Raw genomic sequence first — 27505 nt, forward strand, 5'->3', positions numbered from 1 at the left:
ACCACTATCGTGCTCGGGGACTACCCAGACCACTACCATGCTCGGGGATTGTCCAGACCACTACCGTGCTTGGGGACTGCTCTGACCACTACCGTGCTCGAGGACTGCTCCGACCACTACCATGCTCGGGGACTGTTCCGAACAACGCTCGGCGACTGCTCTCCTCGGCTACATGTGATGTGTACTTACATACAGTCGAGATGCATTTATTTGGACCTTGCTACAAGGCTTATACTTCGCCTTCCAGCAAGCTCGGGGACTACATCAGTACGATGCACCTGTCGGTGCATCTCGTATTGGTTGTACGACGATTGGATTCTTAACTTCAGTGGAAATTCTTTTTAGACCCTGGCACCACGTGCCTACGTCACCTACTACCAGGCTCAGGGACTAAGTGGGCACACTTCACCTTGCGGTGAATGTGTTTATTTTATCGACCCCTACGCTTTGACTGATTGCCAGGATTACTACTGTCCAAGGATCACTTACATTTCTTATCAGAAATACAAGTGGGCACACTTGATAAGGAAAGAAATCTTTTTTTTTCTTTAAGAGCATCATACATTCTTCGGACAACCGGAATCTTCGGCTATAATCATGGTCTACTGCTCTCTGTTCTGATCAGAATGCTGGCGCATTTGATTGGTCAATGTTTCGATCAGTTGGAGATAACATGAAAACGGATTGCATTAGTCGAAGGAGATCGAACGGCGTGTCGCAGCATAATACATGGTGCTCGGGGACTAGCTGTGGGGGTATTAACCCCTATACCCTTACGGCTAGCTTGGGCCGGCCCGGATCAGGGGGTCTGATCCACTGGAAGACGACGCGCGGCCCGACCAACCTGTTCGGAGTCCCGCGCAAGGAGTCAAAGCAGATTTGGAGATCAAGCAAGATCCTGGTCGGTTAGAATAGGAATCCTTATCCGGCCACCTATGACAATTGTAATTGGCTAGGATTAGTTTCCAGATCTGTAACCCTGCCCTCCGGACTATATAAGGCGGGCAGGGGACCCCTCTAAAAAACATCTCTCATTGACATACAACAATACAATCAAACGCAGGACGTAGGTATTACGCCTTCGCGGCGGCCGAACCTGGATAAAACCTCGTGTCTGTCTTGCGTCACCGTCTTGTTTGTGGCTTGCGCATCTGTCTGCCGATAATTTACTACCTTGGGCATACCCCTAGGTAGACTGCCGACCATATTTCGTCGACAGATGGGGCCTGGCGTGTAGCGCCCGCACGACCGTGTCCGCGCTCCCCCTGCCCTGCGGCCGGCGTGTTGATGGTCGTCTCGTCTGTGCCGCCGCTCGCCTCGATTCGGGGGCGAGGGAGGTAGTGAGATGAGGGCGTATCGAAGAGAGAGGGAGGAGTTGTTGCGCTCCTAGGAGCAGGCTGTGTCAGCGGGCTCAGAACAAATGGATAAGAACGATTCGATCAGGATTAGAACAAATGGATAAGAACGATTCGGTGGGAAGCCACGTTGGGCTATATCATTATCGAATCCCTAATGATTCAAACGGCCCTTTAGATGCGCAATCTTTTACCAGCACGTAGGCAGTAGCTTCGGGCAAACCGGCACATGGCTGCTGCAATGTGTCATCTTGAAGATGATCGAACCGAAAGTTACTGATTTCTGTTTGTTTATTACCAGTCGACAACAACGCATACCAACCGTGCCACTGCTGCATCTGAGCAAGTCATCCCCTTTCTTCTTGTTCGAGCTCAGCTACGCATGGAAGGAGCCGTCTCCAGTTCCGTAGCCACAAGGTATAGTAGATCGGTCGCTCTTGGCCTCTTGCCGTGGAGCAAGCCTTCCTATAAATCTGAACTGTATCACGCTGTCATGGTCGCTAGGCAAGAAACATTGGTCCGTGGCTCCGCTGTTGCCAGGATTGCTGTGGTCACCAGCGGCAACAAGGGAATCGGATTCGAGGTGTGCCGGCAACTGGCCAGCAGCGGGGTCACCGTCGTTTTGACCGCTAGGGACGAGACGAGGGGTGCAGAGGCCGTCGACAAGCTCACAGGGCTGGGGCTCCCCGATGCCATTTTCCATCAGCTGGATGTCACTGATGCTTTGAGCATTTCTCGATTGGCTGGTTTCTTGAAGAACCGTTTTGGGAGGCTAGACATCCTGGTGAGTTTCCATTTCCCTTTGTGAGACCCCGCTAAATGGGCCGGTTTGATGGGCTGGGCCAAATGACCGAGCACTGTAGCTACGGAAATTTAGTCCCACATCACGAGGAGAGGCAGTGCCGAACCAGCTCAAAAGCCAGAGCCTGGGAGGAAATTAACTTTAGTTTGATTCTTTTGCGTGAAGCGAGGACGAAAGCGCAAGAGATTTAATTAGCAGGCGTGGTCCATTCAACGTGTAGAGTGGATCTTAGCCGCCATCTCGGGTCAGGGCGTTACAAATGGTATTTAGAGCCAGCTCTCATGGTTTCACGGTAACCACGGACATATGGCTCTGCAAAAGCATGACACTTGGCCTGGGGAACTGAGAATATAGACGTGGGCCAAGAGAGTCGATTCTGGACATTTGCCCCATTTGGTAAGTTGGTTCGACCCTCGACGAGGACGTCGAATTTTAAGAGTGGGTGTATGTGAGACCCCGCTAAACGGTCCGGTTTGATGGGCTGGGCCAAATGACGAGCACTACAGCTCTGGTTGCTGGTTACTGTAGCACCAGGGTCGCTGTAGCTACGGGACTTTAGTCCCATACCAGAAGTCGAGGGGAAAACGAACCAACTTAAAAGCCTGAGCTCTGAGAGAGAATTAACTTCGGATCGATTATTTTGCGTGAAACTGGCCAAGGAATTTAGGCCCCGTTCGGCTTGGCTGGAACTGGCTGAAAACACTGTTCTCACTGAATTATTGTGAGAGAAAAATATTGTTCCGGCTGAAAAAATAAGCTGAATATGGGGTAAGCCGAACGGGCCTTAGTCCCACATCGAAACCAGAGGCAGTGCCAAACCCCTTTTGTGCGAAGCGAGGATGAAAACGCAAGAAAGTTAATTAGCAGATGTGATCCATTTAACGTGTAGAGTGAATCTTAACCGCCATCCTAAGTCGGGGCGTTACACCCTTCCTGAGCTCCGGTGTCTGCATGGTGCTAGATTTCGACATGGTCACATGGCCACTGAGTGCTGGGTGCTTTATTTGACCTTGTAGGTGAATAATGCTGCAATTGGTGCGGTTGAGCTTGTAGACGATCCCTCTTTTGGTCCGCCGCAGCCAACGGTGGAAAAGTAAGCGTTCTGGCATCTCCACAAAACCTGACAATTGATAAAAAAATCACGGCGGTGTTAGTGCTCAGTGGTGCCTGTTCCTTGGCCCTTGCAGTTGAGTGACATGGATGGACATGAGAGAGTTGAGTGGATGTGGCAAAACTGCCGGCAAACTTACGCCGCCGCAAAGCAAGGTCTGCAGACGAACTTCTACGGCGTAAAGCACGTCACGGAAGCCCTCTTGCCCCTCCTACTGTCCTCCTCCGACGAAAGAATTGTCAACGTCACCTCCGGCTTTGGGCTGCTCAGAGTAACTCACCACCGAACCACATCAATTTTTCAGAATTCTGATCTCTGAACCAATCTTATGTGTGCCTGAATCCTGAGGCAGTTTTTCAGAAGCGATGAGCTGAAGCAAGAGCTGAACGACGTCGACAACCTCGACGAGGAGAGGCTGGACGAGTTACTGGACGCGTTCCTGAAGGACTTCGAGGCCGGTGCGGTGGAGGCCCGCGGAGTTCTCGGCGTACAAGGTGGCCAAGGCGGCCATGAACGCGTCCTCGCGGGTGATGGCGAGGAGGCACCCGGCGCTGCGCGTCAACTGCGTGGACCCCGGGTACGTGAGGACCGACATGACACGGAACTCGGGGCTCCTCGCGCCCGAGGAGGGCGGCGCAACGGTGGTGGCCGTGGCGCTGCTTCCGGAACGCGGCCCGACCGGCGCGTTCTTTGACGCCGGCGGCGGCAAGGAGACCTCGTTCGTGTGATGGCGATGTTTGGGCACGGCACGGCACGGCTGGTTGGTGGCGGATGTTTGGGCACGGCACGGCTGGTTGGTGGTTGCGGCTGCTCTCGCGTCCGCAGGCGTTCTCACGATCTCAGGGTTTGATCAGTCGGCGTTGCGTGTAACAGGGCTCTGGATGGGCTTCTATCTAAAGCTAAAACCGGCTGAGAATTGGCCAAAAAAAAAAGTAATCAACTTGTGCCAAATTTTGCCATCAACTGCCATTATTCTTGGTGCTAACTGCTAAGAGAGCTCTTGATGGGGCCTGTATACAGAGCGGCTGCCAAATGCCAGCACGTGACTACATATGGGAGTATTAGACGAAATTGAATTCGTTGATTGTGGCCAGCGGCCGAGACGAATGATTACGGACTGGTTGGTTAGCTTTAGCTTTACGTATCCATCAAGTCCTGTTGGCTGGTGCGTAGAGAGTGATCACTAGTTCACCTCCACGGCTCCGCCTCAAGAATAAATCGGCAGTAGTAGGCTGGTACTGGGAGTCCTTTCAAGTACTCAAGAGAACTGTTTCCACTGCCAAAGCGAAAGCGAGACGTATTTGCTTCCGATCCAGAACTACAAGATGGAGGGCGATGTCCCCTCTACTGAGAACGCTAGGTACGTGACATATCTGATATCTCCATGCTGCGTTTAAGTAAGGCGTGGTACTAATTAATCTATTGTCCGTACTGGTTGCGTCTGGCAGGGTCGCCGTGGTCACCGGCGGCAACAAAGGGATCGGGCTGGAGGTGTGCCGGCAGCTGGCCGGCAACGGCGTCACCGTCGTCTTAACAGCCAGGGACGAGGCGAGGGGCGTGGCGGCCGTGGAGAAGCTCAGAGACCTGGGGCTCTCCGATGTCCTTTTCCATCAACTGGACATTACCGATGCTCCGAGCATTGCTCGACTTGCTGAGTTCCTCAAGACCCGTTTCGGGAAGCTAGACATCCTGGTGAGTGGTGATGGTGACCAAACCGTCTATATGAGCTTTCAGGTTAAAGATCTCGCCAGGATAGCTGACAGATTTCCATGTCACGATATGCGTGGTTGTGCCGTTTGTAGGTAAATAATGCCGCGATTGGTGGGATTGAGTATGTTCATGACCAAGATTGTGGCTCAGTAACGAGCGAGGAAAAGGCAAAGGTGAGCTTTTTTTTTCCCAAGACTTTTCTTCTTCAGCTGTGTCTGTGTGTGTGTTGATCAAACGATGTAGCAGGAGGACTTGTTTGTCAAACTCTCTGTTAATTGCTTGTACTCCAAAGTCCAAACTGTAACTGTAGTTCTTATTGTATTGACACACGCAACAGCTCAGTGGCATGGATATGGATCAGAGGCTTGGATGGCTGTGGGAAAATTGCCGGGAGACTTACGACGATGCAAAGACAGGCCCTGCAGACAAACTACTATGGCACAAAGCAAGTAATCCAAGCTTTACTGCCTCTGCTGCAAGCCTCCTCCGATGGGAGGATCGTTAACGTCTCCTCCCACTTCGGGCAGCTAAGGGTAAGATAGATCTGCTGATCACTTTGTGCAAAAAATCTAATGGCAATGCATCATGCTAAAAAGGAGAGGTCAAATTCAGAATTTCAGATATGAAAATTTTCTTCCAAATCTTACCAAGCCTGATCGAATCTCATGTTCGAAGGATCCTGTCCTCTAGCATTTCCAAATTAAAGCATTAAAAACTGCAGTAACAAAAGTTCCCCCCTATGCAGCTTTTCCGAAACGAGGAGTTGAAGGCGGGAGCTGAACGACATTGATAGCCTCACCCCTGGAGAGGCTGGATGGCCTGCTTGACATGTTCCTGAAAGACTTCGAGGCCGGCGCGGTGGAATCCAACGGCTGGCCAATGTATTTCTCGGCGTACAAGGTTGCCAAGGCGGCCATGAACGCAGTACTCGAGGATTCTGGCGAGGCAGCACCCCGAGCTGCGCGTCAACTGCGCTCATCCGGGGTACGTGAAGACCGACATGACCATACACTCGGGGCTGTTGACGCCGGAGGAAGGCGGCAGCAGGGTCGCCATGGTGGCGCTGCTGCCGGAAGGCGGGCCAACCGGCGCGTTCTTTGAAGACTTTGAACAGTCGTCGTTCGTGTGATGTGCAGCTGCTCCCATCTAGAGATACGCATAAGATGCTACAATTTTTTTCCCCAGTTGCGTTTACATTCTGCGCTGAACTTTTGAACCCATGGGCAAAGTATTTTCATCTGGAAGAAAAGACTTGTTACGATATTCAGTTACCCAGAGAAAGTATACCTCAAACAAATCACGGCCGTTGATTTTTTGAAAATCTGTAAATCAAATAAATAAAAACAAAAGGAAAACCCCAGGATACCCAGAGAAAGTAGAGACGCATCACTTGGTACAGACAAACGTGCAAGTATGCAACGACAAAGATAGCACTGTGTGGCCACCAACGACATGCAGCACGAGAAAAAAAATATATCCGGACATCGGGTCACGGCTTCCACTCTTTTCTGTCACTGAACCCTGAAGAGTAGTGTCATCATCCAGACCATTGTTACCCGAGTGCTCTGCTTTCGCTGCAGCCCGTGGTGCACGCTCATGGAGGCCGCCATTCCCGGTGGCCTGAATGGGCATGTTCGGCTCATATTAAAGTCGGCTCATAAACCGGTTGAAGCTATTTTGTTATGTGAGAAAAATACTGTAAATTCTAGCTGATAACCCAGCTGCGAACAGGCCAAAGGTCCCTGCCATACCTCATGCTTCGTTCTTGCAGTCTTGCGTGCAGTCTTTACGAAAACAACTGCCGGTCCTTCAATTAATCAGGAACCTACCAAGTTTTGTTTAGGAAGTAATAGTTTCTACTGTATGTAAAAAAAATGTAACACAGATACAACTGTTAGTTATGGGCCCCGTTCCCTGGTCTGAAACTTGGCTGAAACTGGCTGAAAAATACTATTCCGGCTGAATTGTTGTGAGAGAAAAACACTGTTCCGGCTGAAAAAAGAAGCCGAACAAGATGAATATGGGGTAAGCCGAACAGGACCATGATCTCCACCGATTGGCCCAACGGCCAATTGGGCCCTGGGATCCGCGTCCTGATCGGGGGCGTTCAACCGCTCCATGGTTGGTGAGCCCCTGTTGCACGATACCATAAAAGGAGGTGGGGGCCGGGGCACATGACACGAGGTTTTCCTGAGCTACCAGGCGCCCCTACCGACCATTCCCTAACGCGAACTGATCCAGAGAGAAAGTGCTGCCAGCGACGGAAAGACACCACCGACCTCACCGTCGCCTCTGCATCGCCACCACCGCGCCTACGCTGCCACGACTCCGGCATCCACGTTGCTGCGGCGCCATGGACCCAACTGTGCTAGGGCGAGGTACAAGAATAGTTCCCCATCCAAGAGCAGTTTATCCCCTGATCTACGTTTTAGAGGTACTACAACCTTTCAATGGTATCGGAGCCAGGTTCATCTAATGTGTAGATCCAGATAGAGAGAGTAGCAATTTAGAAGGAGACGAGAAAGATCCAATTCGGATCGAAGGAGAGGGTTCCTAACCCTAACCCTAGAAGGGGAAGAACAACAGAAGAAAGAGGGCTCGATTCGGATCGACCTAGACATCAACCTTAACCCTAACTCGCAATTGATAAGCGGGGAAGATGAATAGTGGGTTCGGTCAAACCCTAACCAGTCGGATCTGCGATCGGGGAAGGGGAAGAAGCAAAGAGACAGAGGGTTTGAACCCTAACTCAAACCCTAAGCATCAACCCGAACCTTAATTCCATCGGGGAAGATGAACAGCTAAACCTAACCCTAATCTCCCAATCGACAAAGAGCCAAGAAGAACACAGGCAAGATCCAAAAACAGAAGAGGGAAAGGGGAAGAGGCCTACCTTGGCGCTCCACCGCGCTGCCGCCTCGTCGGCGCGCGAGAAGTACTCGGAACCGATGCTCGTCGGGCCTCCGCGAGCTTCGTGTTAGGGCGCCGCGGCCAGGCTACTCGACGGCAGCGCACTCACCCGCTAGGGAGCACACACGTTGATGAGGGGGTCGGCGATAGCGCCATCTCTCTCTCTCGGCTCCGGGCTCTTTGCGCTCGCACTCGATCGACTGGTGCCGTTGAGAGAGAGAAAGGGAAGAGCGAAATGGGGGCTAGGGTTTCGGGGCAGTGCCGACCGAGCGTTTTTGCTCGCGTGAGAACCACGCGGAGCTGTCCGATGAGATCCGACAGCCGGCATTGCTCGGGTTGTTTTCGGACCCCGGCGGGGAAGCGAATTCCCGGCCCTAGGCCCAGGTTGTGGCCAGGGTGCGGGGGAGCGGGCGCTGCGCGCCGTACCCAGATCCCTGCTAGGGCCGCAGCTAGGCCGCGTGCTGCTGCTGTGGACTGGGCCGCATGCTGCTGCTGCCGACTATTTTTGCCAGGCCGAGCCGAATGAGTAGTAAACGCAGATTTTTAGTTTTATTATTTTCAGAAGCAGTTTTGATGAATTTTGTCAAGTTTTGTATCTCTGTCAAAATTTGAACCAACGGGATAATTTTTTCAGAGAGTAGATGAATAAAGTAAAATGCTTCTGAAAAGTAGATAGATAATTTTTCAAGTTTCTGCTGCAAAGTTCAATGTTGATTTTCTTCTAATTAAATTCAAACGAACCGAAGAATTTAATTTGAAGAGCAGTTATATTTAGTAAATCAAGATTATGTTTTATCGTCTGATTAAATTTAGAAAAATTTAATTGGAGGAGTAGCCAAAATTTATTTAAGTTAATTACGATATTATTATTTTCTGACCAATGTTGATGATAATAATATTGTGATTTTATTTATAAGTTTTTCATGCATTAATTCTATTTCTGTCCAAAGATGATATAGAATTAATGTAGAAGAATGATGTATTTATGATATTGCTATTTTTCTGACCAAAGTTGATAATAGCAATATTATAATTAATTATGAGTTTTTCTATGCATTAATTCTATTTTCTGCCTAACGGTGATGTAGAATTGATGCAAAAGCATATTGTATGTTTTATTTTAACCGACGAGATCAGCTCGGCTGCGTGCCAACGGGCTACAGTGATGGAGTATGTGAACGGAAAGGCTTGAGTCAAGCCAGTTCAGGACAATTTTTTGTTAGTTTACTAATTTTTGATTAAATTGGATCTAATGGAAAGATTTAATTGAAAAATAAAGTATAAGTGAATATTTTAGTCGTCATGACTAAGTTTTCGTATAGATGTATCCCGCATGGGGAGAAGTTTTGGACATAGTACTTATGCTAGTCCAATCCTATATGTCGAGACAAGTTTTATCATGATTCACATATTTTGTATCCCACATAGCGAGAGAAGTTTGGGATAGCTCTTAGGCTATCCTAGTATTGATCATGGCACAATATAAATAGCATCATCATGGTCAATACTAACTAAATGATAAGGAAAAGATGCAAGCGTGACTTATAAAAGTACCTGCTAAAGAAAGACATCAGTTGAGTTCTTAAAGTGAATTAAGGAAAGTGTACTCCTAAATGGATGAAGAAATAACTTTGTTTACGTGACACAATCATATGAATGAAGTAAGTTATAAGTGTCTCCTCGTTTACAGGCTTTTTGAATAGTTATCGAAATTATGGCAGTAAAGTTTCATGCCATATTTCGAGAGGAGAATATAAAAATCAATTAAGAAAGATACTCTTCATTAAGAGTGAGATAAAGATTAATTAAGATGAATGTGACCGTCGGAGGAGTACAACAGTTACAACAATGATACCCCTAAGCAGAGAAATAGCTAGATTTCTAGACATTTTAAAGTTCTGACAGAAAAATAGTGTAGTCAGTCTCCAAGATATTAAGGTGGTGCTTAAAGCGCCATATGAGGTTTTAACGAATTAAATCCAAAATAAGAAATTTGAAGATATACTATCTTAAGAAAAGATGAGAAGATCTGGGGGAGCATGGTATGTAGAGGATATGTAGAGACCTAAGACTTAAGAGAAGAGGAAGGTATGTAGAGACCTAAGACTTGAAGAGAAGAGGGACTGCGTGCCCACTCCAATGACTCAGGAGCAACAAGTTTATTAATATCTGTTGATGTTGTATGACTAATACAACACCTGTTGTTGGATCTTCGAAGAAGATGAATAATGTAAACAAGGATCTTGTGATATAGGAGCCTGTAGAATCAATTGCCTCTTGGCAATGAAGAGCAACAACAGCCCCATATGAAAGTGCCAGTAGCTGAGGCCCCAGAAGGTCTCAATGAATTAGTAAACCTGGGTTTTCCAATGACTATGAAGCCTATGTCAGTAAAGAAATTCAAATGAAGGGTAATTCCACCTCATTTAAAGAAGCCATGAGAAGCGTTTACTCGTTTAAATGGCAAGAAACTATGAAAGTTGAAATGAATTAGGGCAATACCAATGATGTTTGAGACTTAGAAGTAATTCCCAATGGAAGCAAAAACAGTAGGCTGTTAATGAGTCTACAAGACAAAATATGACTACAAAGGGAATGTAAAAAGATATAAAGTTGAAATGAATTCGATGAGTACCAACGATGTTTAGAACTTAGAAGTAATTTCTAATGGAGCCAAAACAGTATGTTGTTAATAGGTCTACAAGACAAAAAGTGACTCTAAAAGGAACGTAGAAAGATATAAAGCATGACTTGTGGCAATATGCTTTAAGCAAAGAGAAAGATTAGATTATAATGAGAGTTTTCTCTCTAGTCTTATGTAAGGATTCTTTTAGAATCATAATGGTGTTAATGACACATTACGATTTAGAGTTACATTAGATGGATATAAAGACGACATTTCTCAACAGGGATTTATATGAAAACGATTACATGGCACAATCCAAAAGGTTTTGTCGTGAAAGAAAAGAACATATGGGATGCCGCCTGTAGAAATCTATTTATGGGTTAAAAGTATGTATGTAGACATTAGTACTTGAAGTTGATGAAAACAATAAGAAAGTTTGGGTTTTAAAGAAAATGAGAAGGGACGATAGCGTTTATGCGAGGATCAAGAATGGAAAATTCATTTTCCACATCCTATGAATAGATGGCATTCTACTCCTTAGTAGTGATGTTAATTTGTCATTAGAGAGGAAGAAGTTTTGTCCTCAAGTTTTAATGTGAATGATCTTGGTGAAGTGTCATTGGTTCTAGGAATCAAAATTCACCAAGATAAAAGAAAATGGGGTATTAGGACTATCACTAAATGCATACTTAGAAAAGATTCTAAAGAAGTAAAGTATGCATGCGAGTAAACATACGCCTGCTCCTATAGTAGGTAATAGTTTTGAGAACTCTAAATGTTTTAGGAACCAATATGAGATCGATCAAAAGAATATGGTTCCATATGCTTCAGCTATTGAAAGCTTGATGTGTGTACAAGTACAAGTAAGAACTTACACTGACGTAGTTTATGTATCCGGAATATTTTGGCAGAAGTCTAGTTCGGATATAGATCACTGGAATTGAGTTCAGAATGTCTTGCATTTTTGCAAAGTATTATAGGTATCATGCTGACTAAGAAAGAATAAGAACTCTTAAATAGTTGAGGGTACAAAAGTTAAGTCTTGACGAGATGTGTAGTGAAATCCATAGCAGTTGCTAACACTTACAGTTGAAGTATTATTATGAAAAAGTTCCAAAGAAACAGTTATGATGTCATCAGTGATGCATACCATAGTATAGCTTGTCATGAGGCTTAAGGAACACACAAAAGAGGTTAAGGAATATGTACCCGGACATAACAATGGTAGACAACAGCAATAACCATTTAAAGTAAGTTAACTCCTAAGATAACAAGTCAAGTGTGCTGTCAAACACATTGACACTAATGTATATGTTGTAAAGGAGAAAATCCAGAATTATTTTGAAAGCATTGAGCACATGAGTACCGAGTAAGTACTTGCAGATCCGCTTAACAAAGGCTAATCACCCAGTGCGTTCAGAGAACACACAGTCGACATGGGTTTATGGGAAAGCCTATGATTTCTGGATACTAAGGGCCTAATTGAGTATATGTTTTAAAACAGAGAGGTGCGTTGTAGCTGTTTAATCTAATAGCAACAGACCGTGATGATGAGGCACGCTCTATGCACTGATCTATGATGAAATGGGAACAAGATAAAGTAAGTTAAGTTTAAGAAATAAGGTGAGATCAAGGGGGAGAATGTTAGTTATGATCTTCACCAATTGGCCCTTGGGCCCTCGGATCCGCGCCCTGATCGAAGGCGTCCAACCGCTCCATGGTTGGTGGGCCCCTGTCGCACAGCACCATAAAAGGAAGGTGGTGGTCGGGGCATACGGCACGAGGTTCCCCTGAGTTACCAGGCGCCCCACCGACCATTTCCTAACGCGAACCGATCTAGAGAAAAGGTGCTGCCAGCGACGGGAAGCCGCCACCGTCCTCACCGTCGCCTCTGCATCGCCACCACCGCGCCTACGCTGCCACGACACCGACGTCCACGTTGTTGCGGCGCTATGGACCCAACTGTGCTAGGGCGAGGTATAAGAACAGTTCCCCCCATTTAAGAGTAATTTATCCCCTGATCTACGTTATGTTTGAGAGTTACTACAACCTTTCAATAACTTCTGATGATTGACCGTACCACGGCCTTGACAGGATTGCTGTGGTCACCGGCGGGAACAAAGGGATTGGGCTAGAGGTTTGCCGGCAGCTGGCCGTCGACGGCGCCACCGTCCTCTTAACAGCCAGGGACCAGACGAGGGGCGCAGCCGCTGCAGAGAAGCAGGGCTCTCCGGTGTCATTTTCCATCAGCTGGAGATCACCGATGCTCCAAGCATCGCTCGGTTGGCCGGGTTCCTGAAGACTCGTTTTGGGAAGCTAGACATCCTGGTAGGTTGCCTTTTTATAACTTGAAGAGGATTTATATGGCCACTTGGCCAGGGATGATAGGTGTCAGATACTATTTGTATAGATAAATAATGCCGCAATTGGTGCTGTTGAGTACGTCCAGGATCCCGTTGACAGTTCAACAAGCGAGGAAAAAGTGAGCTTTACTTACATCTTCAGCTTGTCAGAGGTATTAGAAAATAACGCTGGTTAATGTCCGGCGCTAATTGGTGAAAGCGGAACTACACTACTGGAAATAAAAGCGTCTTCTCCAGCACAAAATTAAACCTTGGTGACAGGTCCTGAAATTTGGTCTTTGGCGATTTATATTAGGCCAAATTGATGAAAAGTTTGCTTGGTTGTTGCATGTGCCCAACAGTTCAGTGGCATGGATCAAAGTCAAAGGCTTGAATGCATGTTTAAAGGTGTCCGGGAGACCTACGACGCTGCAAGAGAAGGTGTGAAGACCAACTACTATGGCGTAAAGCATGTGATTGAAGCCTTACTGCCGCTGCTGCAAGCTTCCTCTGATGGGAGGATCGTCAATGTCTCCTCCGAATTTGGGTTGCTAAGGGTAATATAACCAACTTCTTTTGTCAACACCTCCGATCTACTCCATCCGTTTCAAATTATAAGTCGCTTTGATTTTTTACATCTATTTTGTTATGTATTTAGACATAACAAATGACTCTAATTTGTCCACGCCTGCGAATCAGGTCGATATTTTATACAAATTTTACGAACAGTTCCATTTCGGTAAGATTATGGTAAGAACCGTTCGTTGGATAGAATGGATTTGAAAAAAAAACATACTTTTCCTTTTCATTCTTTCATATACTAGGGGTTTTACTTGGAAAAGACAATATATCTAGATACATAGTAAAATATATGTATTAAAAAAGTCAAAGCGATTTATAATTTAGAACGGAGAGAGTAGTAATAGAGCATCTTCAAGAGTACCTAATATTTTCTTTCAAAAAACATAAAGTTTTACAACTCCTAAAAAAAGTATTGGAAGGAGCAAAGAAGGACATCTCCAAGAGTTTCTAATGATCCACTCCTAAAATATACTCCCTCCGTACTAAAAAATGAAGTCGTTTTGGACAAGAGTTGGGTCAAACATTGGGAATATAAATCATGAATAACCACTACTAGAATCAGCAAGTTTACCTAGGGTTTATAATCCTAGAGAAAGGGTGAAAAACAGTAGGGAAACTATTTCCCTAGGGTATTTGGTAGGGAAAGCCCCCTAGGGAGGGGCATCGACGGAAAAGATCATCTTTCCCTACGGTTTTGTGGAAAACGGTAGGGAAAGGTTCTTTCCCTAGTGGGTTGTATCCCTAGGGAAATTCGCTGAGATGGTCTGGTGTATCCTAGGTGGAAAGATGATTTCCCTACGAATTTAATTCCTAGGGAAAGAATGTGACATGACAATGAAACTTTCCCCTAGGAATCTGAACTGTAGAGAAAGAATATATCATAAAGCATAGTATTCAAATTCAAATCTTTTACACATGATTATATTTGAATTCAAATATCATTCAGTTACAAAAAAATTAATTCAAATTCACACATGAACACAGTACTTAAGTACTCATTTCATCCAATCCATAACCGTATCTAGGAATCCATACATTTAGAGTTAATTACCATAATGCAACCTGATAGACTACTAATACAAATGTCTAGTTGGCATCACTACTTAGCTTGCAAGATCTGCTGCTCCATTTGGTGCTCACCGGCTCATTACTTCAAACAAATGTGCAACAAGCAATCTAAAGAACTCCAACTCATGGTTTGGACAACAATCAAAAGAACTCAATGTGATCTCCCTCAAGGAGGAGAGTACGTGCCTCCACCACTTGTAGTTCCATTCACTCTAGGAACTAGTTTCATTCACTCCACCACTTGTAGTTCCATTAGCTCGACCACTAGTTTCATTCACTCCCCCACTTGTAGTTCCTGGATGGCCACGAAATACTCCACAAGCAATCCTACTTATTGTTTCATCCGGAGTTTCCACTCCAACACACGAGCCAACTGGTACCGGCCTATGAGATTAAGCAAGTCGAAAGTTAGAAAAAGGTCAAATTATTTGTACTACTAATTCATGACTTGCAGCTTCATTAGTTATTGATTCCACAACGAATCATTTACGCAGATCATGCTATGTTAACAAATTTGATATATAATAGACAATAAGAAGACCATATGATTTCTACTTGCTATGTTACACAAGTTTAACATGGACTGACTATTTTCAGACCAACACACAGAAAAGCATAGCTCATAAAATTTTGTGAGTCCAGTTAAGTCATCTCTATTTGTTGCTATCCAGTGCTAGTTTGCAACTTATTTAGAATCAACACATGTACAAGTTGCAAACATCATCAACATATTGAGGAAAAGTGACGTCTGATCATCAAACTTACATTGTCATGAGAGGGATTTGGAGTTGGGTAAACAACAATGTTTTTAAGGCGTCGCTTTGGCATCGCCTAATCGGCAAGGCGCTACAGGCAGGACGACTTGGTGGACGACTCGCCTCAGATTGGTATGGCGTCCGCCTTACTACCATGGCGTCCGAAAGTCATCGATTTGGCATCTGATTCGTCAAAATCGAGCAAGGCGGGCGCCATACGGGGATGGCCACGACAGGAAAACGCGGGCGCGGGAGAAAGGATGGGGAAAATGTAGGCGCGTGGGAAAGCATCGCGCGCATGGGAGATTAGGCGCGCGGGGAGAGAGGAGCGTAGGAGAAATCAGAGAGCAGAGAGAGGAGCGCTCGCAGGGAAGACGGACCTACATGCTCGCTAGCGTGAACGCGTTCGCCCGCACCGCCGGTAGAAGCTGCTACCTGCCGAGGCTCCGCCTCCCCCTCCCCTGTTCCCCATCCGAGCGAGGAGCAGCCGCCGGCGGGCTGCTGTTTCCCCGTCGCCTCTTCTTGTCCTCCATTGAGCAGGACACGAGCCGCTTCGCCTCTCCCTTCCCTCTTCCCCACCCACGCGAGGAGCAGCTGCCGGTGGACTGCTGTTTCCCCATCGCCTCCTCTAGTGAACATCGAGCAGGAGCAGGACCCGAGCCACCTCCTCTTGTGTACTAACCTGAATTGTCTCTCCATTGCAGTGTATTGTTGGATGCACACTTGGGGCTGTGGGCTGCATAGGAGAGGACAACACCAAGGTATGACATACTTCTAGTTCTCTAGTCTATACTACTGTTGGATGGCCGTAAGGCGTCACCTCGCCTTACGCCTTACTCGCTTTAGCGTAAGGCGGTAGTTGGTCGCCTCGCCTCGATTTACCGCCTTAAAAACCTTGGTAAACAACATATATTGGAGGCTGAGGTGGGGGAGGCATGGGAGGAGGAACCTCTATAGCTGGCATACCAGTGTGGAAAGCAACACTCTGTAGTTTAATAGTATAGGTTACAAGCAATTAGAAAGTAGCTAAATTGACACTCAAAAGAATACACAAGGATGTATGTCACATCTCACCTCCATAAACCTTTGTATACTTTAATTGTGAGCATGTACCATTCTCCCCCAGTCCAACATATTTTGGGCATATTCCTTAGCCATACGACTATCACTAGCTTCTCTCCTCATACGGTCCTCCTCTTCTTGACGTTGACGCCTAGCAGCCGTGGCTGAGGCATGACTTCTTTTCAAGTCAGAAAGGGCTTCGTTGTCATTGATGGCCCCATTAAACAAGGCCCACTTCCCATGTGGCCGACCACAACTGCATTGATAGAGAGCTCTAGCATCAACTGGAGAGTGCAACCAGTCAAAATCTGGTCCATTTAACTCAATGGCCTTGACTTTGTATTTCTCCTATGTGAGCATTTGCAAAATTAGTAACATCAAGTTATGCAAAATAAGTAACATTAAAGTTCTGCAAAATAAGAAATAACCATTTAGTAATTACCAAACATGTAGTGGCTTCTTCTGTATTAAGTGAAGTAATATCTTCAGGATTTGAGCCTCTATGAGTATGGACCCATGCCTCAATATCATTTACTTCTCTTCCTAGTTTCTTAGACTACATTAAATAGTAAGCCAAATTAATTGTGCACTTCCAACAAAAGAATATCTAATAGAAATCAGCAATTGAACACTAACCAACTTCTGTCGTATTGTTGCAATAGAGTTGGATCCTCCTTTGTGGGGTTTAAATTTGCGGCTGCAACGATTTACACGATTTGTCTCAGACTTTTTCTTGAATTCAGGATTGCTCCATTCTGTGGCCAATGCTACCCAACAATCTCTTTCAAACCAAGAAGGTTGCTGTGCAATGTACTCATCACGCGTCAAATAGAACTGCCCAGCAATCTTGTCATAGATTTTTCTGCTCTCCACCTTCCGAAAATGATCTATTGTAGCTATAATTCTTAAGTAATACATTATGCTCCCAAGGAGTTGTGAGCAGCACACACCAACATGTTCTCTTGAAATATCTTCTTTGGATGGATTGAATCTAAACCTTAACTGTAGAAGTATTGAAAGTGAACACATTGGATACTTCATTATTTAAAGTAGCAAGCAGTGAAAGTGTCAGGTTCAATTATTTTTCACTGGATGTCATTATTTAACATCAGTTCACTATTTTTCACTACATGGTTCATTATTTCTCACTGGATGTCACACTGCAAGGTTATAATTGAAACTAACATGTAATTAATATTTTATTAGAATGTTTAAACCAACAAAAAAATAGAAAATAGCTAGTACCAGGTGTCTAAACCAATCCAACAAATCTGGTTTGCCATTGCCAACACCATTCATGCGTAAATTATCTAGTAGTTTCGGATTTCGTGATCTTGCACGTCTCCATTGCTCTTGTTCAAATTTTCTATGGATTTAAACATAGAATAAATTATGGTCACGATAAATGGCAGTATGTTTATTTGTCAAACTTAGTATACTTACGGCACATATTCATCCATTATACTTACGGCACATATTCATCCATTTCAGTCATGTTTGTGAAGATAAAAATCATTGTTGTCTTGTACTCTTCAACAGTTAGAAACCTGCTCACTCCTCTACTGATCTTCCATCCACGCACTTGAAACAAGCTAAGGGTACAATCAGATGGAGGACCATTTGGAGCATAGCGTTGTGGATGATTACGAGAGCTCGATATGAGTTGAGGCAAGTATAATGATGTGAAGTGAGATATGTCCTCAACAAGGCAGCCTTCTACTATTGAGGCTTCAACATGAGCCTTGTTACCGACTTTTGCCCTTACTTTTTTAACAACCTACAAGAATTTAAGTTAGAATTAGTTTGCTGCTACCTATGACAAGGCACAGTGATAAAGAAGAGAACTAGAATAGAAAGGTCACCTCTCAACTCCATACATCCATGTATACTTTACAGGGCCTCCTACCCTAACTTGATATGGAAGGTGCACTATAAGATGCTCCATTGAATTGAAGAAACCTGGTGGAAAGATTTTCTCCAATTTGCAAAGTATAATAGGTATGTTTGCTTCGAGTTGACATATCTGGGCACGATCAACCTCCTTGGAACAAAGCACCCCAAAAAAGTAACTTAGCTCAGCTAAAGCTTCCCATATGTCATTCTTGACAAAACCTCGCATCATCACAGGCAGCAGACGCTCAATGAATATATGAAAGTCATGACTCTTCATTCCATTTATCTTTAGTGTATCCATGTTTACCCCTCTCCTTAAGTTTGCTGCATAGCCATCCGGGAATTTTATATCCACAAACCACCGCATAACATCCTTTTTCTGGTCTCTCGTTAGGGAGAAAGGTGCTCTAGGTCTATCCCACCTATCATTTGGCTTCTCAACTAGATTGAGATGTCTTCTATTGCACATCAAGGCTTGGTCAAGGCGAGCCTTGGGATTATCCTTGGTCTTATCAGCAATGTTAAGACATGTATAAAAAATAGCTTCTGCTACATTTTTTCTGTATGCATAACATCAATGTTATTGTTGGGGACCTAATAACGGGGTACCCAATGAGGTGAAACTAATAACCATCAAACATTGATGCTTCCGAACAGGTGGGAGCGCAACTACACCCCTTGTCCATACAACCGAAGGTTGGCCATGCCTCGCCCTGCCCCAAAGGGTTGGCCCCGCCTCACCCGACCCCCGAGGGCTGGACTCTGCCTCGCCCGATCCTCGAGGGCTGGGTTCTGCCTCGCCCGGTGTCTGGGAGCGGGCTCCGCTTTGCCCGACGGCTGAGGGCAGGCTCTGCCCTGCCCGACGCCTGAGGGCTAGCTCCGCCTCGCCCGATAGCTGGGAGCGGGCTCCGCTTCGCCCAATGGCTGAGGGTAGGCTCTTCCCCGCCCAATGCCTGAGGGCTGGCTCTGCCTCGCCCGACGGCTAAGGGCAAGCTCTGCCCCGCCCGATGCCTGAGGGCTACCTCTACCTCGCCCAACGACTGAGGTCTAGCTCCGCCTCGCCCGATGTCTGGGATCAGACTCTGCCTCGCCCGATGTCTGAGCTCCGAGGCTGGCCCCGCCTAGCCCGATGTCTACACCCTGCCCTCTCATAATGATGAGCACAGGGCAAGACAGGACACTTAGGTCAACCGTAGTACCGAGGACCATATCCTGCGCACCTGCGACAAGGTACCGTCAGGATACGACGGGACAGGCGCTTTAAGCCCTCCTAGGCATGGCAGAGCCTAAATAGTGTTGTGGGCACCGACTTTTGTCCTACAGTGTTGTAGGCGCCGCCATTAGCCCTTGGGCATGGATCCTGACACAAGCATACGCCAACCACTATAATCCAAGGAAGAACTCACATTGTCTACAGTGATGGGCGTATGGTCATTTTCCCGTCTACTCCCCGCAGAGTCATGGCTCGGCGCCCTAACACACTGCACTGTCCGCCAGGAGAGGATGGGACGTGACCACTCACTGAAACAAAGCCAGAGACTGGCCCTATCAGGATCAGCAAAACATGCTATCCCTAGCGTGGTCTGCCATATCAGCAGGGCAGGCTCAAGGGAAAAGGAAGACCCGGCACCTTTGAAGGACCTTCTCTACCTTTGGTTTTTTCCTCTTTCTCCCATCTATAACCTGTGCCCCCCTTGGTCTACAAAAGGGAGGGCAGGATGCCCCACTAAGGGGACGGATCGATTCCACACACAACACACAGCCAAGCAGCGACCGAGCTCTTGACATCCTTTCGACCTTTCCATCAGAGACTTGGGACCTGTCCCTCTCTTGACCGTTTGTACCTCCTACTATGAACCTTTTTCGGTACTAATAACATGAGCAACAGCAAACTAGATGTAGGGACATTCTGCCCAAACTAGTATAAACCTTGTATCCTTTAGTACACCATGCGAGCCTAACACGCAACAAATATAAATTTACTAGTTAGTGTTTGTTCAAAACACCGATAGTTGACGCGCCAGGTAGGGGCCTTTGCGCGTTCTAAATTAGGCCTCAGATGGCTAGCCATGTAATCAGCTAGGTCCTGGGTGCACATGTGCGTTTCAGTGACCTGGACTTCATCGTCACGGTGGGAGGAGAGTTGGCGTTGGCCCACGCCGCCATCCAACCTCTCCCCTCCATCGGCTTCAACTATGGGAGGCTTGAGCGCTAGCCCAACGTCTCCTCTGGACCCCAGCCGTCCAGGGAGGACCCTCACCGCCTCACCCTCTCTCTGGAACACTCCACACGGAATGCCCCGACGGCGCTTCCGTTTGACCTCCACAACGCCGCGGCGACCATTTGCCACCCTATGGTACAACGCACGATCCCGTCCTCCATGAACAATGAGTTTGTGGGGATGATAAAAAATGTTATAGAATCCATCCACGACATCCTTATGGAGGGGCCAAGGTTAGACTCTGGCTCTAACTCTAGCAGGGGGAGCCATCACCCCTCCCGGGAATGTGTCATGGCGGGTACCCCCGAGGGACACGTCGAAAACATCTCCGTGGAGGAGGCTACCCCGGTAGGCAACCTCGGTGCCGAAGCTAAAGGGGAGACAGCGGCCCCACCCCGCATAGGGGTGGAGCAGCTGAGAGCCCAAAAGTGGGAGATCGATGAAGCCGAATTCCAGCTTTAGCAGGAATACGCGGAGGTCGATCGGGAGATCGAACGCTGTGGAGACAGTGGGCGCGCGCGTCGTGGCCCGCGACGTGAATCGAAGGATCATCACCGACGATGAAACCCTTTCTTACTTCACTCGGGCAAGCCAGAACATCGCCACCACAACGGCCTTGCTCCATGGCCTTCTAGAGGCCACAACGCCCGAGGATCGTCGGGCCCACCACGAGATTCGAACGCTGCTCGAGCGTGCAGCGGCGCAGCAGGTGGAAAGCTCGTTGTCTCGGTGATATGAGCTCGACACCAGCCAGCGCATGCCCTCGGTGTGCCCTGCCAAGGACGCATCAGTCCACAAGGTGGCAGGCAGTGCTGCGGCCTAGATACATCAGTGTCTCGGCCGTAACCGCGACGTACGCAGCACCCTCAACGCCCGTAGATGCACCTACAGCGACCCAAGAGAAGGAGCCCGCCACAGCTATCATCCTCATCGTGGCGGACGCTACGATAGCGGCGAGTACCGAAGCCCGAGCCCCGGCCTGCCAAGCCTTCAGCTGACACATCCTCAACGCTGCTTTCCCGCCAAGGTACCAACCACCTACCAATATCCCTAAGTACTCTGGGGAGACAAACCCCGGGCTTTGGCTCAAAGACCATCGGCTTGCCTGTCAAGCCGGTGGTGCGAATAATGATGACTTCATTATTCGCAACCTTTCACTGTTCCTGGCTGATTCGGCACGAGCATGGTTGGAACACCTACCGTCCAACGCAATCTAGAGTTGGGCGGATCTAAAGGAGATCTTTGTGGAAAACTTCCAAGGCACATACAAGCGCCCTGGGAACCCATGGGACCTCAAGAACTGCCATTAGAAGGCTGATGAGACCCTCCATGGGTACATCCGGCACTTCTCCTGATAGTGCAATGAGCTCCCTAACATCGCTGATGTCGACATGATAGGAGCCTTCCTGTCCGGGACAACCTGCGAGTCCTTGGTTAATAAGCTAGGACGCAAGGGCCCGCAAACCACCAAACAACTCCTGAACATCGCCACCAGCCATGCCTCAGGGGAAAAGGCGGTCGGAGCGATCTTTGATCGCCTCGAGGGCAAGACAAGGCGGGACGAGGATGCCGGCGAAGGCACCTCTAATCGTTCCGCCAAAAGGAAGAATAAGAAGCAATGGCGTGGGAACTCGCTCGTAGCCACTGCTGACCACAAGGGTGGTCAGAAGCCCATGGAGGGCACTCCAGACCACTTCAAAAAATTACTCGAGGGGCCATGCCAGAACCATGCCTTTCCTATTAAGCATCTGTTCAAGGACTGTGGCCTCATGCGGCGGTTCTTGTCCGGAGGCTCCAACAAAGGGTAGCAGGGGAAAGACGTTGCCCCCACTACGGACGACGCTGAGGAGAAGGACAACGGCTTTCCAACGCCGGATGGCTGCCTTATGATCTTCGGAGGATCAGCGGCCTACGACTCCAAACGTCGTCAGAAGGTTGCACGCCGCAAAGTCTACATGGCCCAACCGGCCACACCTCCCTTCCTTCGGTGGTCGGAGTCCACCATAACCTTTGATCGGACCGACCATCCGGATACCGTCCCGCACCCAGGGAGATATCCGCTTGTGGTCGACCCAATTGTCGGCCCAAAGAGACTCACCAAAGTACTGATGGACGGAGGCAGCGGCCTCAACATCATGTACACCAAGATGATCGACGAGATGGGCGACGACCGGATAGGGAGCTGAGGCATCCCACAAAGATGCCATGGACTAGCTAAATGAAGCCAACAACATCGCCCTCCTCTGTTCGGCCAAGTACCAGCAGACGCTGCGACGGTACCATAGCCGACGGGTGCGGGACCAAGCCTTCAACGTTAGGGACCTAGTTCTTCGCCTCGTGTGGAGCAACAAGGACCGCCACAAGCTCTCCCCACCTTGGGAGGGGCCGTACGTCATCGTGGAAGTACTCCAGCCAGGCGTCTACAAGTTGAAAACCATCGACGGCGAAGTCTTCACCAACGCCTGGAACATTGAGCAGCTACATCGTTTTTAACCTTAAATAAACGCATACCTTCTCTTGTCAGTTTTTGTCATAAAAAATCTCCAATCTTTAGTGACATCCGACCCCTGCAAAGTGCGAGGGGTCGGACCTCACTCGAGGGCTGATATAAGTACGTTTATCTTGTAAACACTCTCTGTGTTATCTTTGCAAACATTCTCTGTGTTTTTTCTCTTTTCTCATGGCAAGTCCTAAGGGCTAGGATTTCGGGAACAAAATCTAAGTATAACTAGTAGGGTTGCAGGAAACCCACGCCCCAGCGGCTATGGCCTCCTTGCTCACCAGCTTGATCAGAATTGGCTTGCCCGTACTTCGAGTTTTTTGTGACCTTAACTATGGGAAGGGTCAGAAGGCACCAAACCTCTTTTACAAAAAGATGGAGAAGAGCTTAAAAGTTGTTTGCCGTAACAAAAGTTGAAAACTTGTTCATTTTTTTGCACAAATTCATCGCTTACAAAGTGATTTCGTCACAAAAATGACTGATGTATTCATGAATACATAAAACTATTCACACAGGGGCTCCCCCACAACTTATTCGATTACAGTTCCTGACGAGAAATCGAGGGGACGAGCTCTGATCGATGAGACATCGCCTAGTGAAACAAGACGTTGCCTGGGCATGGCCCACCACTACCGCATGCCGGACGCGAGAATCAGGGCGCACCCACATGCAGGTGACTCTCCGCTTCCCTAGGCAGGACCATGAAACGACCCGACGACAGAACCCCCGTCAAGGGGGCCCCAACAGGCCTCCTGGGTCGATCGGACGGCCTAGGTAAAACGATGAACGAACGGCCACCGAAAGATAAGCACCTCTGTTTATTTACTTTGCGTGTTAATTTCATTACCGAGCCTCCGACCCCAGCAACAGCAGGGGCACGGACATCGCTCGGGGGCTGCCGAGAGTGTCTACTTGTTTAGACACCCTCTTTGCCCGACCCCTCCTTACATTGAAAACCGGAGACACGGGGTGCAGGTGTAAAACTTTGAGTAAAACTAGACGAACCGCTAGACCCTACGCCCCGGTGGCTACGATGTTTTTACTCATCGGCATAATCGAATTCACAGTTCTCCGCACCTCGAGCTTTAGCATCCGCCTTCTCGAGAAGGGTTCGGAGGGGTCCGCCTGTAGAATCTCCCTCAAGGAGAAGCTGTTAGGTCGTCTAAGTCAATCGAACGGCTCGGATCGCCGCCGAGAGACAGAAACAAAAAATTGCGATGCTCGTGCAGGATACACCGGCCCCGTCACGAACGTCGGACTCAAACCCCGCACGGACATGTCCGGTAAGAGCTTCTTGTCGCTCATACCACCAAGGTAACATTACCGACCCCCGCTTTCATTTCAATTAAATCGTATCTTGATCCCATACATCCAAAACGGTGCATATGCAATTGCTGCATCTCAACGCTTCATGTCGCATCACGAAGCGGTAGTCACCTCATTCGATATGGGCGCCAACTGACCGAGGTTCGAAGGTCGGCCCGCAAAGGGCTCGAGGCCGCCTCATGTCAAACAGAGCCAGGGGAGAAAAACTGAGATGAGCCCTAGTGGCCATAATGTATAACAGTGTGCTACTGCAAACACCATAATGTACCAAAGAGACGAGAAGATAAATTTGACCCATACGAGTAGGCCACAAATCTTGGGTACTCACAAATTTGATCTGGATCTATAATATCAGTACCCGATGATACCTAACTCAGGTCAAGAATCCTACTCCATAACCCGTATGAGCAGGCCACAATTAACACTCACCAGATCGAGACGTCAGAGTCAAGAAGAAGTGGTGATGGGGCTGTGTCTGCATGGCGGAGCCTTCATCGTCCTCGTCTCGGAGTCGGAGTGGAGGCGTGCTACCACTCTGTGGGTCTGGCCACGCATGCTAGAAGGAGACAGGTGCAGCGCGGAGGACGGAGAGAGATGCGCGGCGTGCGGCCCGTGCCACGAACGGAGCGAGCTGTGGCGGCGCGCACGGAGCGAGCTATGGCGGCGCACACGGATGGAGCTGTGGCGGCGTGCGACGCGCTCGGATGGGGCGTGGCTGTGGCACACGGTGTGCGGCGCTCTCAGGTGGCACGCGGCGTGCGGCGTGGAGCGGTCTGAGATGCTGGCAGCGCGAAGGGAGATGCGAGCGGCGCCAAGGGAACCAGAGTGAGGGGATTTCTGGGTACCGAGCGAGGGAAAAGAGCGGCGCGAAGGGAAATTGTGCGCGGGGAATTTGTAGGAGGGTGTAGGCTAGGATTTCTATCTCTTTCCTAGGGAAACAAGACACGCAGGCATCGACGTGGTTCAGCCTGGGGTTTGTTCCTTCGACTCATCCCAACGAAACCATAAGCTCCCTAGGGAAAGAGAAGTGTCCCTACGGTTTTGGTAATTAACTCTAGGAAACATATCTTTTCTTAGGATACTTAAAAAATGCTAGGGAAAGAAAATACTCTAGGGAAACTTGTTGATTCTAGTAGTAGACTTTTAAGTTGTTGAGTTTGAAAATGTGAAAACCATATGTATAGATTTATCTTAAAAAATACTTTCACAAAAATTTACATATATCACATTTTGATAAACATCTTTATAAAAATAAGGAGTCAAAGTTATGCTTTGGAGACCGTGTCGCTGTCCAAAACGACTTTATTTTTTAGTATGGAAGGAGTACTCCCTCTATTCTAAATTATAAGTCATTCAAAGAATCTTGGAGAGTCAAAACATCTAAAGTTTGACCAAAATTATAGAGAGAATTAAATAGATTTATGACATCAAATAGGTATACTATGAAAATATATTTAATAAAGAATCTAATGATATTTATTTGACATCATAAATGTTATTATCTTGTCATATAAATTTGGTCAAACTTGAGATGGTTTGACTCTCCAAAATTCTTAGAATAACTTATAATTTAGGATGGAGGGAGTAGAATACAATTTTACATCAGGAATCTTATACAATTTCTAAATTATCCTAACCGCTTTTATATATCCTTTCTCTCTTTATATTTGTATCAAAAACTATTTTCTACTCTTTATTCTTTTCACGTCCTTTCATCTTTAGATTGGCTGCCAAACACGCATAGGGAGAGAAGATACGTGTGACTCCGAAGCGCGCAACTTTACGCGGAACAGAGTGACTTTTCCTAAATTTTAAAAGATTATGAGGATATATTAGGAGTTGTTGAAGATTGGTTTTTTTCTCATCGTCCTAAAATCAGGGATTCAGGGAACTCCGATGTTCGGTACGTCTTCTTTCCGGTGTACTATAGAAGGTGGTAACTGTTTTTTCCCGTGTAGCTAATAAAAAACGAGGAGCTAAAGCAGGAGCTGAACAATGTGGAGAAGCTCACCGAGGAGAGGCTGGACGATGCGCTAGCCACGTACCTAAGAGACTTCGAGGCCGGCGAGGTGGAAGCGCGTGGGTTGCCGATGGGTTTCTCGGCGTACAAGGTGGCCAAAGTGGCCATGAACGCGTACTCGAGGATCCTAGCAAGAAGGCACCCCGAACTGCGCATCAACTGCGCGCACCCTAGCTACGTGAGCACCGACATGACCATCCACACGGGACCCCTAACGCCGGAGGAAGGCGCAGGCAACTTGGTAATAAAGGTGGCGCTGCTCCCGGAAGGCTGGCCGACCGGCGCATACTTCGCGTTGGGAAAGGAGGCGCCCTTTGTGTGACAAAGCACCGTCGTTAATGTTAAGTTCGTTGTTCTTCAACTACCTGTTGTCAAAGTTTACTGCTGGCTGCTTTTTACTGCTGGCTGCTTTGTTCCTCTCCATGTCAAGTCCAAAATGTTGTCACACGACGCTGGTATTTTTGTCCATCGAAGTGTACGTGTCACCGGTGTCGGATTGAAGTTACATACCACGAATGGTTTTTCTTTGCAGCCACACGTATGAAGAGCAACACTAATTACCAGCATGACCTCACAATTGTTCATGAGAAGGCATTTGATGGGTGGATCCTTTTGAGCATAGCTTAGTGCTACCTTGTTATTTGTAGGATTGGTCTTAAGTCGGCCACTATAATTCTTCAAAAAAAAAGTCAGCCACTATTAGTTTCATGTTTTGGATTGTATTTCCCCCCTTGGTCACATGAACCATCTAGGACCATTGTGATGTTGAATTTGTGGAATGTTGCAAATTAATTCATTTATCAATTGCCTATTGCGAAAGCATGCCATTGTTTATGTCGCATATTGGTTGCTGATGCTATAGAAGTGCCATTCCAATATAAAACTATTAGCGATAAACATGTGGTTGTTAATGCTATAGAAGTGGCCACTATAGCCTCCATAGTACCTTGTAGAAACAACTAGCGACCACAAATGTGGTAGTTAATCCATTATGCTAGATGTCACTATGATATTAACGATGACAAATGTGGTTGTTGTTACTATAAATGTGGTCGTTAATGCTATAGTAGACGGGAAATTGTGTTTGGTCGTTAATTGTATTAACGATGGAGTCTTTAACGACCATGGATGACCACATTTTTGTGGTCGTTAAAATATTTTAACGACCATATATCCCGTCGTTAATATCACTTTTAAATAACTTATCGAACTAGTGCATAAC

The 27505-nt window shown here is 47.2% G+C and overlaps 3 pseudogenes; all 3 read left to right on the plus strand.

Annotated features, from left to right (window-relative positions):
• Positions 1–1737: 1737 nt before the first annotated feature.
• On the plus strand, positions 1738–4019 carry LOC136490999 (salutaridine reductase-like; annotated as a pseudogene).
• A 434-nt stretch (positions 4020–4453) lies between these two features.
• Positions 4454–6250, plus strand: LOC136490998 ((+)-neomenthol dehydrogenase-like; annotated as a pseudogene).
• Positions 6251–11735: 5485 nt separating this feature from the next.
• Positions 11736–26672, plus strand: LOC136492077 ((-)-isopiperitenone reductase-like; annotated as a pseudogene).
• Positions 26673–27505: the final 833 nt, after the last annotated feature.

Source organism: Miscanthus floridulus, chromosome 11 (assembly GCF_019320115.1).
Source record: "Miscanthus floridulus cultivar M001 chromosome 11, ASM1932011v1, whole genome shotgun sequence".
Lineage (NCBI taxonomy): Eukaryota > Viridiplantae > Streptophyta > Magnoliopsida > Poales > Poaceae > Miscanthus > Miscanthus floridulus.